The sequence below is a fragment of the Phasianus colchicus genome, chromosome 12, assembly GCF_987193195.1.
Source record: "Phasianus colchicus chromosome 12, bPhaCol1.hap1.1, whole genome shotgun sequence".
NCBI classification, from domain to species: domain Eukaryota; kingdom Metazoa; phylum Chordata; class Aves; order Galliformes; family Phasianidae; genus Phasianus; species Phasianus colchicus.
The window spans coordinates 14,579,726-14,598,804 of record NC_143447.1 but is presented as its reverse complement, the minus strand read 5'-3'; the positions used below and the strand labels follow the sequence as shown (position 1 = coordinate 14,598,804).

Here is a 19,079-nt window from a genome sequence, read left to right as displayed (position 1 = left end):
AAGAAATACAGCCTTATCTTTATTTGCTGCATCCTTTCTAAGAATACAGCTCTGCAGACACTTCTTTCTTTCACATGATTCTAAGGATGCCCAGCAAACAAGGAGTCTGCTGGAAACCAGTGGAATAAGCTTGGCCATTACAAAATGAGTCTAAACTATTTTGTCCACCTTGCTTGTCTGCTTCTTTTATTCAGACAGATAAATCTGGGAGAAAGGGCTAGAAGATTGTCCAGTTTTCTATGGGGAAAAAAAGGAAAAAAAAACCCTTTTTCTTCATATCAATCAATATTTTCTTCAAAATCTATCAGATTCTCCCCAGAGTTCCAGAATATTGCAGTTGGTTCAGTCTTTTTCAATGGAAAATAGACAGAAGGGAACAGTTGCTTCTCAAACAATTCCAATTTGTCCAGAATTGATCTTTTTTCCCCCTTTGTGAATAAAATGTTTGGATGAAAATTGTTTGAGCGGAGAGAGGGAACATGCTCTCCAAGGATGGGGAGCTTCTCTTTCACATGAATGAATTTGGCAATACTGGATGATACAAATGATCTGTCTTCCCTACCCAGCTGGACCCAGCTGCACAGTGAGCAGGGGGAGAGAAAAAGAACAAAAAAAATGCTACTTCGTCCAATGTGAGCTCAAGAACAAGGAGAGTGTGAACTGGTCAGGAAATAAGGAACTGGGAATAAGAAGAAAACTTCAAAGAAATCAGTGAGTCAAAAAATCCCACGTCAACTTCTCAAGCACAGCAAACCAGGGGATGAAGCTGGAGTGCTGAGTTCCTGCTGATCTGTCCCCAGTTGCACCAAATAAGAAATCAACTTGGCCATGTTTTGGGACATTTATAGCAGATGTGAAAGCCTGAAATTCAACCTGAGGCTGGAGGTCAGACAAAGCTTCCTGACTGCATTATTTGTAGGGCTGAAGGGCAGGATGCACAGGGTGTGAGGAACAGCTTGCTTTCTTCATCAGTCCAATGGCAGGTCGGTCTGGCAGGCTCTGAAAGAGCATCCAAATGCCACCCAGCATTAAAAGGGATAAGGCCAGGCCGCCAGGGGAGGTAAACACAGAGAGTTTCATCTGTTTGTGCGTTTTGCTTGAGTCACTGTTGCTTTTGCAGTGCAGGAGCCCTTCACTGCAGGCAGAGCAGAGTGCGGCAAGCCTCGGGGAGAGCTGAGGCTCATGAAATATAGATACAAGCCAGGCAGGCTCGTAGAACTGGGTAAATGCATGCACGATAATTGGCTCTATCTTTGAGCAAGAAACATTTTGCATAAAAGGATGCAGAAAAGGCTCATTCAGTAAACTTCGATATGTACATTTGACTCAGCAACTGCTGGAGAAAAAAGAAAGAAAAGCCTTCCTTCATGCTCCGTAACTGAACAAGCAACTCTGTTTTACCCCTTCTACCCCTTCTCACTCCCCCTTTCTCCCTTCACCCACTCAGAGGCTGTTATATCCAACATCCTTCAGAAAGAGCATGTGACAAAAGCAGCCGGTGATACCCTGATCCAACCTCTTTACAGCCTTCAGAACACCACCAAAGAAAACATCTGTCTACCTGGAACAGGCAGGGAACAAATGCTGCTGATGTACAGATCCTAGCACGGAGCCAAGTCCATGGCTAAATGGTCACTACTGCTCTGAACATTTGTGTACAGCTCTTTTCCAGCTGCAGGGACATGCATATTTATTGGGATGTTCCGAATTGGTGCATGCCTGAGTGGTCTCTCCTGAGAGAGTACTTAAGGCTTTGTGGGTCCTTTGCATGTGAGATCCTGAGAGATCTCTGCATTTATGTGCACACGTGGGTGGTCAGAGTGAGCCTCTACTTCTGCAGTGACATCACCTATCTCCAGGCACCTCTCAGGAGCCTTACTCTGATCTCTCTTGCTTGGAGCAATCAAGGTTCCCCTCCTTGATGAGTCTCACAATAGAAGCAGATGTGGCATCTCCTCCTCAAATGCTCATTTTGAAACAGATCTTGAAACTGATGTTCATTAATGACGGGGGCAAAATTAATTCCAAGCCATCCGAGCTCCAAGCAGTATTCATGCTCAAATTAGTAATATCTTTTTCCCAGCATCCTAGATTGGGCCACTAATTAACTCAGCAGCCAGAGGCAAGCAGGGAAGCAGCTCCATTCTGCTCTGCACCCCATAGGCAGGCACCCACCAGCTGGCAGGGCGAGAAGCTCCTTGTTCTGTGCTGCTGACCTGCTGGAATTGGAGACAGCATTAAAAGGGGAACTACTCTGATCCCAAGCAAGGCAGACACTCAGGGGGATCAAGGCCCCTGTGAAACACCTGTCAAGAGCTGAATTGTCACCTGGGGAGCTTTCCTGTGCCTTTTTGGGGTTGATGGAGCTTGTATTACTTCCCACTTGAGGGAAAACCTGTGTAGTACAGGTGTAGGAGGCGGTGTTTTCTTTCCTGTGTGTCACACACTCTTCTGCTGAGCTGTATGGTCTCAAGTGCTGTCAGCCTGCCAAAGTCATAGCATTGTTTCATAGTAGGTATGAGAAAAAAAAAATTAACAGTTAATTAAATAACTTCCTTAGGAATGGAGAAATTCCTATCAGCTCCTGCATTTGACAGCACACCATTTGGAAATTGAAAATCTGGTTGCTTTTTAATTGAATGGTTTGTCTCGGTTTTGTAGGAATAAAAATCAGTTTCAGGATTTTGATTTTTAAATGTTATAGAAAATATTCTGTTTTAGAAGTCTTCCAGCTGGAATATTTCTGAGATTGAAGACAATTGTTTTATTACATCCCTGGAGGTGTTCAAGGACAGATTGGATGGGGTCCTGGGCAGCCTGGTCTAGGTGGGATGGTTAGTGGCCCTGCATGTGGCAGGGGGATTGGAGATTCATGATCCTTGAGGTCCCTTCCAACCCTGGCAATTCTGTGATTCTGTGATTACAATTAGGAAAAAAGAATTGAAACTGAACAGCTACACTAGACACTCAGAAAGAACAGAAAAGATGCCAAAATTGTATTAAAAACTTTCTCCATGAACATACATCCCATTCTAATAACACCAATCTGGATTTTTAATTTGGTTTCAGATATGTTATGGATCAGAATCTCAGGCTATGCAAGAATCCAGATGTAACTGCTGAGAATTCATCCATCAGCTCTGTTATATGTTCTTCTAATCAAGTACAATTACCAATGATCACATAACGCCATTAAAAACCACTTAGGGCCAGCACAAGCTGAACTGTTTAATGCAATTTTTGAAATCAAGTTTCAGAATTACTTTCAATTAGTTCTAAAGAATAATGGAAATGTGTCATGAACAGCAAATTCTGCTGCAGACATACCACCTAAGTCTGAACAGGAAAGATAAAAGTGATCTCTCTTTTCTCCCTTACCACTTAAAAAAATAGCTAATATGTTCCCTGTTGGATTTTGCAAACCTTAAAGCAAATACTGTCCAACATCACTTAAGCTGCAAGCTATAGCTTATATGACTTCTCACAGGCATTTTTACTGAGCTCCTTACCATAGGATGCTACAACCAAATTACAGTAGTATTTAGTTGAGTTGTGGCAGACATGACTGAGTGTACAGGTGCAGAAAACAAGGAACCAAACCTCAGAGCCCAGGAGGCTCCTGGCCATGCACAGCTGAGAGCTGGAAAATGCCCATGGCATCCCCTCTTCCCTGAGCTGTCCCACAGGTCAGAGTAGAAAGAGAATAACCCAAAGCAACGTTTTAACAACACCTTTATGCTAAAAACCACAAAGCTATTTTTGGCCTGTGTACGGTCAGCCCTATTTAAGCACAGACTAATTGTGCCAGCACTAACTTGTCCTCATGTTAACTTCATTTCCATCCAGACAGAAGCTTTCAAGCAACAAGAAAACCCTTTCAATATTTAATCAGCAGCATGGCCTGAAACAACGGTTACCAGCCCTGACTGCCTCTCTCCTCTTTTGCAAGAAAGCCAAACAGGAGCCCTTGCTATAGCATCTCTTTGGGGTACCTTGTATTTCATTCCTCTCTTTCAGCTTCTCCATTGCCTTCCAGGTGTAAATCTTGCTTTATTTCCTGCTTATGGATTGGAAATTGCTATGCTCAGCAGCCTGGACTCATGAGTCAGCAGGGCTTGAGCTCTCGCCCATTTCTCTCTGTGTAAATCTTGTCTATGGACAAGACTTTGCAGAACTTGCAGCAAGCAGAGGGGCAAATACAGGATTTTTCTAATCCGTGAGTATTTCCTATGAGACCACCAGGGTCCTGCACCCTCCCCAAGCTGCTGTGCTCCTTGCTGTCTCCTGGACTGCCCCACAGGTCCCTGACATCTCAGTGCAGGGCTGGGGATGCCCATGCTGCCTGGCACCTGCTGCCACTGCAGCACAAAACCATCTCTGATGATTTATGTATTTGAGTATTTGAGCTCCTTACAGTAAAGATCATCTCCTGCTAGCATAATAAAAGAGATCCTAATAGCCAACCCTAACTATCCTTATCTAAGAGAAAAAGAAAAAAGAGCCCAAAGCAGATGTAATTAATTGTAAATAATAAATGCCAGATTAATTACAAATTATCTGCTTTAATTCACCAGATCTAAGAACATCCCTTCATTTTCCAGAGGATGGTATGAACTCAGAGCACTGCCACAGTCACCATAAGGGCTCATGGATGGCAGTGGTTATGGTGGGATCTGTTATATGTGCACTGGAATTAGGCTCCATGCTCTTCTTGGGCCTCCACCAAAGTTAGCAATTTGGGGCTATCGCAAATGGAAAGGTTCCTCAGCTCCTCCCAAATGCCAAAAACCTTGGCTAGCAACCAGTAGCAGACGTTTCAGGAGAAGAAACCACTGGGATTTCTCAATCTGGGTCTGCTATAAATCATTTAACACCTCATCCACAAGTGCTCCTAACTAAAGCACGCGAGGAGGTTTTTTTTGTGAACCTCCAGGGGTGCTGAATGGTAACACCAGGACTATCTTGTCCTGAGGACATCTACTCTTCTTGCTCACAGTCAGCTCAGGAGAACATGAAGCTAAGGAGGCAACAGCTATGCTGGCATCACAGATGGAACCAGAGCCTGAACAAACACATCCATCACCCAGCTGAGAGTGGATGAACTTCACAAGAGCTGCTGTGAATCACAGCAAAACATCGAGTCTAACCAAAACACTGAATCACAGAACCAGCTGTCACACAGCCCTGTGGCATTTCCTGCAGGAGCTCATCCAACATCAGGCCTGCTCTCCAGGTCTCTCTCTTCTGCCGGACATCCACATCCCCAAGGCAAGAAACAGAGGAAGGCATTTCTCAAATGGATGGAGTGCAGTGGACACAGGGCAGTTCTGGTCTGTAAACCGTGTCAGCCATAGGAGTTCTTGTTATTTGGAGATGGTATTTTAGGTTATGGGACAAAATTGCCTCACCTTTGAAGGGCAGATAGGGGCATCTTGGACCTGCATCTGGCTTCTGTTGGCTTGATCTGATGTCCTTTGGGTCTTGGATGAGAAGAGACAGTATGAAGCTCTACTCAGTGTCTCCATGTCTCTCCCAGCTTTGTAGATCTATGCTATCCCTCCATACCTACAGCCATATCCACAGGTCTATAACACCAAGAAGAGCAGAAAACAGCTCTGAAAGCCAGTAACCCTTATGCTTCACTTAGGCAAATCCAAATACTCTAAAGCACTTTCACATTTCATCCACCTCCAAAGAAGAAAAGCCTTGACTTCTCCTTTCTCTCTGGGATTAAGGCATTCCAGAACAAGCACAGGACATCTGTGTCACCTTAGACGTGGTGGAATCTCTAAAGTCTGATCATAAGCATCTACTAGGACAGTTCTAAGAAAAAAGCTATTTGTCCTTCAAGTGGCCTGAACTTCCAGGCTCCTTTACCCAGGCTCAAATCTCTTCTTTAAGGGTTCTACACCCTCTTTTGACCCAGTCTTTCCTTCTAATTCATCTTAGACAAAGGAATCCACAAGGCCACTTTGCTCCCCAGCTTTCTTCTACCACCAAACAGCAGCATGCATCTACTGGCATAAACGTGATCACAAAGTCATGACTGCACAGGAAGAACAAACATGCTGAGCAGATGGGTTGTGCGGGAGGAAGCCCTCATTTCAAACACAAATAACTGGCAATAACTTAGCAGATGTGGTAAGAAAAATCTGGACAGACAAGCACGAGGTGTCTGGAATCCAATTTCAGTCAAGTACTGTGGAATTTTCCCTGGCAAAGAAAGGTTTCGTCTTCCATCTCTTTGATTACCTTGGCCAGAAGAGATAATAATTACATTGATGTTAAGTGTCTTCACAAGAATGATATAGGGTATTCTTCATTCAGGATCTCACGTGACTCCCTGTCCTTACAAGGTGGATTTTTCACTAGAGAAATCTAGCCTGTATAGCCCAGAAGTCCATGAGAAAAGGCTAAAATTCAAGCAGAAGTCCCCAGCCAAAGACCTTAGTGTCTGTCCTTCCCTTCCCCAACATCAAATCAGCATGCATCAGGAAATATCTTTGAGATGTTAAAGAAATCTATACATCTAGCATACTGCAATATTAATTTGGCCCTGGAATCTCATCTTGGCAGATGTACCAACATTACCACAGATGAGTATGAGGATTTTCTCCTTATAAATGTTACCGAGCCATTAATCACGCAGGGGAAATTAACCCTGCCAGGCAGCACTGCAGCAGAGATCAGGAAAGCACAGTCACCACTGACCAACGGCTTGGGCTGAATGTGGGAGAAATGTCAGGCACACAGGCATACAACAAATAGCAAAGATACTCTCTGATCTTCAGTCAGGGGAAACAAACCCTGCCTTATTCAAGATTTCCCTACATATGCAATCATCCAGCCTTCCAAAGACAACACAATTGGCAGTTTCTGCACTCTCTCCTTACACAAGACAGGGATTCAGTCATGCAAAGCTCACTCCCCATTCCTGTATGCACTTCACCCACTGTTCACAAGACACAGATCTTACACATAAGATTGTCTCCCTGAAGCCCACGAGAAACAAAAATCAAAGCCAAAACTTGATGCTTAGAAGACAAAGAGCTTTAGGTATAATGTAACTGGTGCTTGAAACTCCAAGGCTGCTCACAAGTGAGCACAAGCAGCAGAGTCCTCACCCCAAGGAGCACAACACGTGTGAGTTTATTTCAGGTGGAGGTTTCTGTATGAACACTCCAGGAGAGGAACGTGTTTATAAACAAATCACCCCCGCTATTTTCTCCATAGGAGTGTTATTTATTTATTTATTTATTTATTTTACTTGGAAATAAATCAAGAAAGAATTTGCATTGCTATCATGAAGCCAAAGGATTTCAAAAACCTCCTCTCACTAAATAACCTTAAGAAGTGCTGGATCAAAGCACCAGCATTTGGGTGGAACACAGGTCTGTCCAGAAGGTCAGAGCTGTGTACTGTCAGCAAAATAGCCAAAGCTTCGTCACTCTATTAATTTTCCTTTTCCTTTCCTTTCCTTTCCTCTGTTTTTTTTTTTTTTTTTTTTTCTCAGCAAGGGAACATTATGTACGGAGCTGTGTGGATTCGATACCATCAGGTTGCTAAGGCTGCTCTTAGGTTTTTTATTCCTTGATCCTCTTTAGGCAAGGTCCCTAAATTCATCCCTGGTGTCAGAGCTCTGCTATTAGGTGCAGAAAGCCCACTGTGGAAGTCATGAGAGTTAAACCGACTCACAGACCTTCAGGTCCTTCAGGATATCATACAGCAGTATAGTCCAGCCAGACCCTTCCTCCCAAGCATCTTTATCTGTGCTCCCAAGATATCAGCTATTCTCAATGCCTAAGGGCTGGTCTCAAGGAAAAACACAGACTTTGCAATGGAAAAAGTTTATCAGCTAGAAAATTTGACAGGCTTTATGCATCAACCTAGGGGCATGAATTCATGACCTTCCAAAACTCCTGCAAAGGACAGAAAAGCAGCATTTGGGTAGCAGCTCATCCAGGATTATTACCCCACAGAGAGCACCACTGGTGTCAGACCATCAGCTCACAGTGTGACCCCAACCAAGCTGGAAATAGCACAGAAGTGAAGATTCCAAGTGGGCAATGAAACAGTATGTGAGTTAAAGCTGCTCCAACTGCCTGGGCACATGCATTGTCTGATCTGCTCGTCTCCCAGCCTCTCACTAATTATCATTAAATTGCTTTGATGGGCACTGACCCCTGGAAAAGCTTCAGTACAAACACAACTGCCTTCACTGTTGATTTTTTTTTTTCTTTTCTGTTGTTTTTTCAGCTCCCCTCCCTTTGCTTTTTTACCCCATTGAATCTTACTACTTCTAATTCCCGACTGATTATCCAGAAAGGGACCAAAAAGAAAATCATCTCTTACCAGAACTGCAAAATATCTCACTGCAGCCATTCACCAGCCATTTCCCCTCTTTTCAGCCCGCAGAGCTGCTCCTGAAAGGGTCTCCCCTTTCTGCCGGAGATTAGAAGTAAATGCTCTGCAAGCCAAGCCGATCATCTCACTGCGCCTGCATCCAGGTACCGGAGCACAGGCAGTGGAAAAGTCCATCAGGCAACAGCAAACACAGGCGCATGCACGCACACCCCAGGCACAAAGCAATAGGAGCAGGGGGAGGCTGGAGGCAGAGCAGATGGGAGGGGGTGGCTCAGGGGAACCAGGCAGCGGGAGATGCTAACGTGACAGATGTGTTGACTTCAAGTTAAACAGGAAATTGAGGATGCTTGACGCAGGGAGGAAAGGCACTAGCTCACGTTAAAGGCAGAGGTTTCCCATGGTCTTCCCCCTTTTTGCTCTTTCGCTTCTATCCAGGCTTTTCTTGGTGATTTCTAGTTCTTACCTCATGCACAGGTATTTCCTTTGGGAGGTGGGAGCACAGTCATTTATCCCCTGTTCAAACGAAGCTGCTCTGAAGTTATTTAAATGACAGCCTGTAGATGCTGGGAATGCTGAACATCAAGGTGAGGCTTCCCATTTGCCTCAGTTGTGGGAAGAGGAAAATACAACTGGGTCTAATCCCTGATTTGGGTCATGTAGGATGGACTGCAGGGAATGGAGTAAACAGATTTAAATGCAGGAAAGGAAGGCAGACCATACCAGTTTGAGATGGATTCCAGCTTCCAGAGACTGACGAAAAGCAATGGCCCCATCACAATTCCAGACTCAGATCATCACTTGTACCTCAGCCACCCAGACCAGGAGAAACAGCAGTTGATCCCTGTTTTGGTTTTGGTGCCATTCCGACTGCCATCCTCACATGCTATTCCTCCTACACATTGTCCCTGAGCTGTATTATTGGCTTCCCTTCAACATTTTAATGGGGTACTGACAGTGACATTCGCACTCCAAACAGATGAACCTGAACTTGTCCCCAGAGCCACATTTCCAGAGCCAGCCAGAATAGGTAGGTTGGAAGCACCTCAGATGCACTGGCTGTAACCCAAAAGACATTCATTTTTCTGATTAACAAAGACAGAACTTGGAAAAGTCTGGTGAGGCTCTTTCAGTTTGGGAAAGTGCAGCTTTGGATCTCCTGTCCTTCCTCCTACCTTTTGCCACACTCCCTCATCTCTGCAATTATTTATAAAGCTCTGTGTTCTCTCCTAATTGGGACACCACCATGTTCCCTTTCTCGCCACACGTCACTCGTGTGTCACTCTGCGTCTGGACCCCCAGTGACCTCCAGGAGAGCTCAGTAGGGCTGCCAGCAGCCGTGAGTCATCAGCAACCTGCCCACACCCCAGCCCTGTCCCCTTCCAGTGGGGGAGGCCCAGGGGGTTTAGCGCATTCTAATCCTCGGGATGGATAATTCAAGGAAAGAGGATTAGCCCTTCTGTGCAGATCCCACACCCAAATATAGAGCAGCCTTCCCTTCGCCTAGCAGCTCCTGTGCTCTGCCCCACCTCGCCTCAGGAGTCGGTTGTTGGGGTCCTGGCTATGCTGTTTTACCATGTTTTTGGGGACATGTGTCATGGTCCAAAACTACACGGTATGGCATCAGTGCCTCAAGAAGAAAGAAGGGTAGTGCTAATGTTAGATAATCCCACAGCAGGATGCTGCAACCAGCAGAGCTGCTCCAGGAATGGATATTTGCTGGAGAACTGCAGAGTAGGAAAAGCACTGGACATTGTTGTGCCTTCTCTATTGTCCCCACAGAAGGAGGAATAAAGTGGGGAGCTTCAGCCATTCTCCTCCTCCCACCTGCTGCAGACATGGAGTGAGGTCTGGCACAGCCACCACAGTGTCTTTATTTGGCTGTCAAAGCCCTAATGGGACTTCTAGTTGCCGTAACATTAATGCATTGATTAGCATGGGAGTAATTCCATAATCTGCTCAGACAAGAACAATTTCATGAGTTTCAGCTCATGATCTGAAAAATTAAATTGCCAGGCTGACAATGCAGAAAGAAGACCTTGAAGGTTGGCTCCAGCTTTCACAGCAAGACTGCTCCTCACCCCAGGATTTGGTCACCAGACCAGGAGTGGGAGAAGGAGAAGCTGGGGCTGGCACCGAGCGTGGGCAAAGACGACTGTCTCCAGCACTGATCAGCACAGGGGCTTCTCTGTCTTTTGCATTTCCCCACCTGATGCATTTCATTGCACCAAAGACAATGCTCCCAACTCAGAAGTTGTTACCATAGAATCACAGAATAATTAAGTTTGGAAAAGACCACAAAGATCACCCAGTCCAACCACTCTCACCATGCCCACTAATCACGTTCCTTAGTGCCATATCTCCATGTTTTTTGGACACCTCCAGGGACTGTGACTCTTAACTCCCTGATCAGACTGTTCCAAGAGCAAGATAGAACCACTTCTTCACCATCCTACATTTTTCCCTGCAGGGAATCAATCCCAGTTTTGAAATTAAACTCACATACTGCCTGTACCAAATACCATGGCACGTGTTTCTAGACTTACCATGAGATTTCTCACATCCACTTGGAAAGTACTTCTAAAAGCTGATGCCCACACCGTACCTGCAGACAAGCAGCCAGATTTACAGAGATCATCTGTATGGGCAAGGCTTCCTGGCTGCCTCTCCGATAGCACTCTGCCTGGCAGAGGGATACATGAAATCTGGGCTTGTACCTTCAAATCAGCTCTCTCAAGAAACAGCAATCTGTTTCTTGATTTTCACTGTCCCAGACTATAAGTGGTGCAAATCACATTGATACTCGAAGGGGTAAGATAACTGGAGAGGCTGTCTATTGGTGGATGTTTTCTACTTGGCTTTCATGCCTTGTATGGTTTCCCCAGTGCTCTCTTTACACTTTTGCAAAATCACATCAGGAAAACCAAATGTGACTCCATCTGACACAAGTGGGCATGGCTCTCCAGCAGGGCCCTGCAGACAGGAGGCACTGGGAGCCCACCAGGAGCTCATGGATGCCCTCCCCTCTTTCTGTTGCAGAGTCAGACCTTTGTCTCAACACTGCAGCCCAAGGGGACACAGAGGCTTTACTGTACATTCAGCATCTGGCTACATAAGGCAAAGCATTAACCCTTTTCCTCTCTCTTCTCCCAAAGGATAATACTGGGGAACCAGAGCAGATATGAGGCAGCAGTTTTCAGAATGTGCTGTACTTGCTGTAATTTCTGCCCATGGCAAGAAAGCCCTTTAAGCTCTAGTGCTGTGCTTAAAAGTGCCTGATCTCAACACAGCACAGGTTTCCCTGAGCACTGCAATCCTCCCCACCTATACATTACAATCATTGGGTTGTTACTCTTCTACTTTTTTTTTTTTTTTTTTTCCTGAGAGAAGGTGATCTATAACAGCTGAACTACTTACGAATCCAGTTCCTACCCATGATTTTTAATGGGACTTCAGTGGGTTTCATTATACTATTGCAGCTAGAGACATGAGTAAAATTTCTCTTGAACAACAGTTGTTCTATCAGAGAAAAAGAAGAACAGTCCTTACAGCTCTGTAGGTCTGGATGTGCCATAGGGAATGGACAGGTGCATACACACATGCACAGGAACCTCCCACTGGAGAACACACATCCCATGACAGCCCTGCTCATAGTACAAATCCTGCCAGCTCCCCACGCTTCATTCTCTCTGTGCCTTCATTTCATCCTTCCTAACAGAGCTGACAAACCGCAGGTTTCAGTTTTATCTGTGTTTATGATCTCCTAGAAGGATGGGAAGGTTAAAAATGGGAGGATGACCCATAGGTGTGCTGGGAGCTGGGTGGGCAGCAGTGTGCATGGGGTTGGTGTGTGTAGGGTGCTGCACACCTGCACCCAGCCCAGGATGCAGCATTCACACAGGCACGCAGACGGACACAGCAACCCACCCCAACCTGGACATGCATTGTGAGCAGTTCTTTAAAAATCTCCTCAACCCAAGTTAAGATATAAGGCAGCAGCCCATAGTAAGCACAGGGAGCTGGACAGAGTGACGGAGCAAGTTGGAATTGCTGCTTCCCCCTGATCTCACTGCACTAATGGTGCCCCCCAACAATTCCCATGGATTCATCACAGCTCAGACACCAACCGCCTCCTTGAGCATCCTCATTTTCAGCAGCACCTTTTGTATTATCTTTAGGGAGAGCTTTCCCCTGCCCCTTACGCTACCTCCCCAGCACTCAGCACCAAGCCCCCAGCAGCTGTTAGCTTTCTGGCAGCCTCTTCTCACTCCTTTCCCCCCCAGAGCACTGACAGGGAAGACTTTGCTCTTACCTTGGGCACTCCAAGTTGCAGCCGATCCTGTTTGCTGCGCAGCGCAGCGGGAGGCTCTGTGCCAGCATCTCTAGCAGTGATGCAGCCCTGCTGGGTGCTGCATGTCAATGATGCAGCTCAGGGGCGATTCCAGGATCCGGGGAGCCCAGGGCAGAAAGGGAAGTGGAGGGCTGCCTACCCCACCTCCCTGCACTGCCCGCCCCAGCTCTGCTGCAGAGCAAGAAGAGAAGGAGCAGAGGGATGAAGAGAGAGCGAGATGCTGCTCGGCAGGCACAGAGGGAGAGAGGAGAAGCTTGTGTAATTTCATCACATTAATCAAATCCAGCCCCTTGCCTTATGTTACAGCTCTCCAGCAGAGTTCTGCATTAGATGGATTTTTAAAAAATTATTTATTATTATTGCTATTGCTATCATGCAGGCATGCTTCTAGCTGGAAATAGAAGGGAATCCCAGCATGACAGGATATCACTCTTGCACTCTCCCTCCCTTTCTCCACTTTTATTCACTCCACTGCTGTGTACAAGACCCCGTCCCTGGAGTGAGCAGAGGGTGAGGCTGTGGAAGATGACGCTCTGTGTGCCACATTTCAGGGACAGCCCCACTGCAGGGTAAATCTATTCTGCTCACAGACCCCTCGTGTTTGTAATTGAGAGTCCACTGCCAGAACATCAAGAACAGAAAAAATCCCAATGCCTACGCAATTTTGTGCTTACAAGACACTACGTGTGGAACCTACTCTGCTGCACAGATCCAAACTACTTTCTATTACTAAAAGAAATAACCAGGTAATGCAAAGAGGAATGAAGCACACCAAGCTTGGCTGCACTGCAGGGCTGCTCTCCAGGTAGACAACTCTGCACTGGCTCTGGCTATGCGTGCTCCGGTCCTAGCAGCTCAGAGCTCAGACTGAGCTGATGCCTCAGCATTTCCCCACTGATTTTGTACCATTTGCTCACTCCAATGCAGTTATAATCCCAGCTTGCTTAGGTCAGGATGGGGACTGCCCAACAGCCTGCTCCCAGGCACCAGACTGCAGTGTAGCATATTCTGCATGGGCCTATTGAATTAATGATAGTAAGAAAGCATTGCCAGTGCTGCTGGGGATGGAGGCACACCCTGCAACATCTCTGTGCACAGAGGTGTCCAAATTACTCCAATGGAATTGGAGTAATGGAAAATAGTAATAAAGACTCACTGGTAGATTATGACTGCAAGTCCAGCCACTCCTTCCAGCTCTGTCAGCAGGTCTCAGCCATAAAGCTTTACCCGTGCCTCAGTTTCCCCACCTGTAAAACACTAGGAGTCATCATTTGATGCTCCCAAGGTCCCTTTGTCCTGTATTTTGCAGCCCATTTACCCACCTCAGTTCACCTGATGTGAATCTCCAACTCAGATGTTTTACAATTGTTAACAGCATTCTAACTTGGGCCTGAAAATCCTCTCTTCATCACATTGTTTGCTGGTGCAACTCCTGTGACTGTGCTGGTGGCATCACTTCCATATGAAAACTTCAGTAGATGATTAATGTGGTTATTTTCACACCCACTCATTTAAAAAATAAAATCTGAGGCTCAGCTTTATTCTCCCTAGTGCAACACATTAGTTTAATTGCATTTTGCATTTGGTACAGTGCACTGATTGCTTTGATGTGGGAGCACTTCAGAAGTCAAATTATTATCATCTCTCCTGGATGCTGTAGGCCAAATATCAAGGCTATGGCAAAACTAAAAAGCAAGCCAATCTATCACAGTGTCGCTGAGAATCACTTTGCAAACATATCACTCTTCCTGCCAGACCTTCAGCTCATTAATTCTTCAAATTTTTCAAATCACAGCAGTTCTATTTTGTGTCAGACCCACTGCACCTCATGTGGGTCATGCTCCTTCCATGATTACATTTCACCAGAGGGAACTTCAGGGTAGCCCCAAAGGCACTCTCTGAAGCCCATTGCAGCTGCAGCGGAGGAAGGCTGCTCTGTCTCATGCTGCTTTGCACTTACAGGTGACATCACAGGACAGGGAGGAACACAGTAGGATGGCCAAACCAGTACCCTGCTGGCTCTGCTGGGCTGTTCTTAACTCCTAGCAGAGCTCCTACATCCACATCTGCATTACTTACATCTGCATTACGTTCTGTTTTCTATGCAGGATAGATCTAGCTTGAGAAAGATTGTATTAAATGCCATTGCAGGACCAATAGGAAAGAGGATGATAAACCTGAGAGATAATTCTTATCTCTGTGACCATCAGTGCTTATAATTACCTCTGCACCTCTGCGCCTCCCTCCATTAACCATGACTGTGCTGTGAAGATGTAAAATCAGAGTGCCACTCTTCAGCAGCTTCTCAAATGTCACTGGGAAGGCTTATGAGGGAAACTAAAGCAAAGTCAGAAGGCCGTGTACTTGATGAATGGGGCGCATTGTTTAGAGCTGGTCAGACAACAGAACAACACTGGTGACATCTGAAGTATGAGTCTTGCTGCCTCACATTGCCAATTTGCTGATATTACCGTTATAAGTAGAGATGAATGGCTGGGGATGGGGGAGAAGGGGAAAAATCTCAGTGCATTTTCTACTTTCCACTGAAATTCTGAACTTGTTTGACTAAGGCTGTTTTCACAAAACATAGACATACTTTTTTCCCTTAAATCAGCCTGTCACTTTCCTTTTGGCACAAGCACCTGGTTACAGCAGCAGTCTGGATGGCTGCAGTCAGCAGCTTCGGATGGGCAAAAGGTTCCAGCAGTGCTTCATTCTCTCCTTGAATTGGTGACACACAAGCACAAGCTGCAAAATGCCATATGTTTGTACCCTCTGACATATTTCAAAACAAAGGGGCTCCCCGCTATCTAAAACTGACACATCTCCAGTGATGTTGGCATGGGAAAAAGCGCAGCCATTGTGGCAATAGCAAATTAACTGATGTGGGAATACGAACTGGAGAGGCTGAGCCATGCTACGAAAAATAACAAATGAGCATAATAGTAAGAGCTTAGCAGAAAACTACTTGTAATATAGAAACTTTGGTTTTCCAAAGAGACATCATCAAATCGTGCCACTGCCATGTGCTGTGACAGGCCAGTGGGATGCAATGCCAGAAGGCTCCCACCTGCAGCATCGTTGGCTGCAAATGGCTGAGCATGGAGGGGTGAGAGAGCCTGCATTACTCTGATCCAGCAGAAACCTCTCCATAAGACAGGCCTGAGTGGAAGACATGGGTGCAGTGGCAGGTGTTGGTGCAAAGGCTGAGCTAATGAGCATGGTAGGACCTGTGCTTGACAGCGTCAGACCCACTGAAGTGTAGCACTGTCACTGTCACATATGAGGCTCTGCTCCACTGCATCCTTATCAGGATCACCTTAAACATTATCCCTTTTTCTTATTTTGGCTAATGGTTCTGTTAGTTGAGATTTAAAACCCCGAGTAAAACTGCAGTGAACCACTGAAAAGCAGTTCATGCTGCTTTTTCTTCCGTTGTTTTTATATCTTTTGAGGAAGGATGCATTATCAGGTCAGCAATGACTTTGCAGAGCACTAACGCGCTAGGCAGGGCTTATTTATGTGGAAAGGATGAATGGTTCCCTACATGTTAATAGCACAACCGGTGACAAAACCTTGGCATTAATATTTAACATCCTTTGTTATGTTCATGCCTCATGTTATCCAGACAGGGCTGAGTCAGGAGATTGGAAGCTGCTGGGAATTGAATTAACCATTATTGGTGGGAATTCACAGAGTGGAAACTGGAAAATAGAAGAGATGTTGTTGTGCTGTATGGCAGCCCAGCGGTCAAGAGATTGTGCTTTTATGGATTGTGTGTAATATTAAGAAAGGAATTATTACAGTGGTGCACTTTGGCTTTTATCGACACCTTAACATTATAGCCTGCTCTGTATGTGTTTGTAGGTGTTAATTTGGTGAGAAATGAGGGAGAAAATTTAATAGCCTAAAACCCGCATGCAGCCCTGCAAATCCATGGCGATTCACGTGAGAACAGGGCAGAAATCAGAGACAGCGTGCTTGAAGGAGCAGGCGAACACACACACATTCTCTATGTTACATTAGACATACATTAACCCCAAATCCACTCTCCCTGTCCCCATTGCCATAGAGCTGATGGTCAGAGGCAGTTCCATCCCGCTCCCCCACACCTGCAGCTGTGGCTGTTAATCAGTTTTAATTGCCCATAACACTACGCTCCAAGGCCTGCCCGTGTTTCCACCGCACAGCGCACTTTTCATCTGGGTGACTTTCAGGAGCACACCGTTTTATGTGGGCAGCTAAAGGCGTAAGAAAATGTGCTGTATTATATTACAAAGCCATTTTATATGGAGCTGCAACACTAGAAAGGGAGAGACAAAGGTGGGGGGGTTCGTGTTTCATATTTTTCTTTTTTTTTTTTTTTTTTTCTTCCTGAAGGTAGCTCTGCTGCGGAATGTCCTTGAGGGAAGCAGAGGGGCCTCCCTTGGTGAGAGGTAGAGAAAAAACGGGGGAGAAGCAGCAGGGAGGGGGCGAGGGCAGCGGCACCGAGCGCCGCGGGCCAGCAGGGGGCAGCAGCAGCGCGGGCTCGGACCGCCTGCTGGCTGCAACATGGCGGCGGGGTCTGGCTAATCCCAAGCACCCACAGCGGCTAGCTATTGCTATATATTAACAAGCGTAATGAGGGGCCATCCGTATTCCCGCCTGCCACCTAGGAGTCCCTCGGGCAGCCGCTCTGATATTTGCTCTTAAACCCCACAGCTGCTCGTTCCCCAACCCTCCTTCTTCCCTCCGGAGCCAGCTGGATGCCAGTTGTGTGCGCACGTGTGCCTCGCAATGAGAATTTCATTAGCTGAGATGAGATAGGCTCCTCCCTTTCACCCAGCCCCCCCAGGGTAGGTTGCAAAGGAAACCCACAAACTTTTGGTTTTGTTCTTTGTTGAAGCTAATGAAGAAAACAGTTTGCAAGTTCCGTGACTCATGTTTATATCCTTCTAAGCTACAAGTGGAACTGCGGTGTCAGCCTGGCAGGTCAGCGTGTGACCACAGACAGCACTGCCAAGACACGTGGGGTTTGATCCTCACAGTGGGGATGGGCACACAGGATTGCTCAGTTCTAATAAAGATGCTTTTGTCTTGTCCAGCTGGAAGCAGGACTAGCTGAATACCCCACGAGAAGGCTGCCTCTCATGTGATTTCCAGACTTTGCCTTCTATGTGGCGCAATTTGAAATGTTAGAGATAGGGCCCAGCCCTGCTCTGAGCTTCTGGGCCATCTGTTGGTTTGCTGCCCTCAGTGTAGATCTGGGCATGGTCATCTGTAAGTCCTCAAGGAGACCAAGTAGATGCCCAATATCACGTTCGTGACTCTTCTAAACGTAGCTGTGGAGCATCACCATAGAACAACAACAAAGTTTTCATGCTGAATGGAAAAGACACTGCTTGTACTGTTAAGTGATATGCAGAAGCCTAATACAGTAGCAGTCTCTGTCCATGTCCTTTCCTTTGTAGGATATGTGATAATCTCAGTGCTGTGTCAAACACATCACTAAACCTGTGTATTTTTAGGGATCTACCCTTTCACCATGGGATGTGCAGCATACTGAGAAGTGCCACAAAACAACCAGCTGAACCAGAGTGACTCAGCACTGTAAGTAAGATGCAGTTGACCACTGTGAAGATTGAAGCTTCATTTGGTGAACCCGTATGCGATTCCCAGCTGATGCCTTCTCTTTTCTTCCTCCTGTGTGTAGACCAGGAGCACATTCTCCCAGATGCTACAGCATTTATGAATGCAGTCTGAAGTTCTCCATGGCATGACCAAGCACATATGGCATGAGCAGATTTCATCTAGAGGCACTGTAATCCCTGATATCCTCCCTAATGATGGTATTTTGCTGCCCATCTCCTGGTGGAGCATTGTTTCTCCATCCACACACAGATAAGCTCATCCAGGTCTTTCTTCCATTAAGTGAGTTTTCTTTATTACGGTTCCAAAAGACATTCAAAGGAACACGATTTTCATGTGCATGCATGCATGCAACTGAGCCAGAGAGGGATCCAAGCCTCCTTTGTCCTTGCCAGACATGAAAGCAGCCAGATATCCCTAAAGTTTTGGAGACTGAATGGGGGAAATGGGTGCTGTGGGATTGCCAGGGCAATGCACATTCGATTCCTGGCCTTCTTTATAGCATTTTCAGCCTCACCTCTGCCCAGTCTCTAACAGACTGGGAAGCAGATTATGTGCAAAATGCACCCCTCTCCCCTAATCATCTCCCTACACCATATGTGTGCATCTGCCCAGATGCTTGCTGCCTAGACATTTTACTCTCAGCTCACACTATTTCCCAGTGCTGCAAACAATCAGCTGCTGTATTCCTCTGCAAGCATAGCAGTTCTGTGCACAAAACAGGAAAGGGGAGGGGAAA

General features: G+C 46.1%; 1 protein-coding gene across 4 annotated transcripts in view; it reads right to left on the bottom strand.

Moving 5' to 3' along the window:
- SV2B (synaptic vesicle glycoprotein 2B) overlaps positions 1 to 12,971 on the bottom strand; it is a 44,881-nt gene extending 31,910 nt beyond the window's left edge. For 2 of the 4 annotated variants that reach the window (XM_090149031.1, XM_031588024.2), the window contains exon 1: positions 8,353 to 8,687. The gene's annotated coding sequence lies outside the window, so the exon portion shown is untranslated. Of the gene's footprint in view, positions 1 to 8,352; positions 8,688 to 9,084; positions 9,109 to 12,673 lie in introns of those variants that run through there. The other 2 variants (XM_090149030.1, XM_090149032.1) reach the window with 2 other exon arrangements.
- Between the last annotated feature and the right edge of the window lie 6,108 nt (positions 12,972 to 19,079).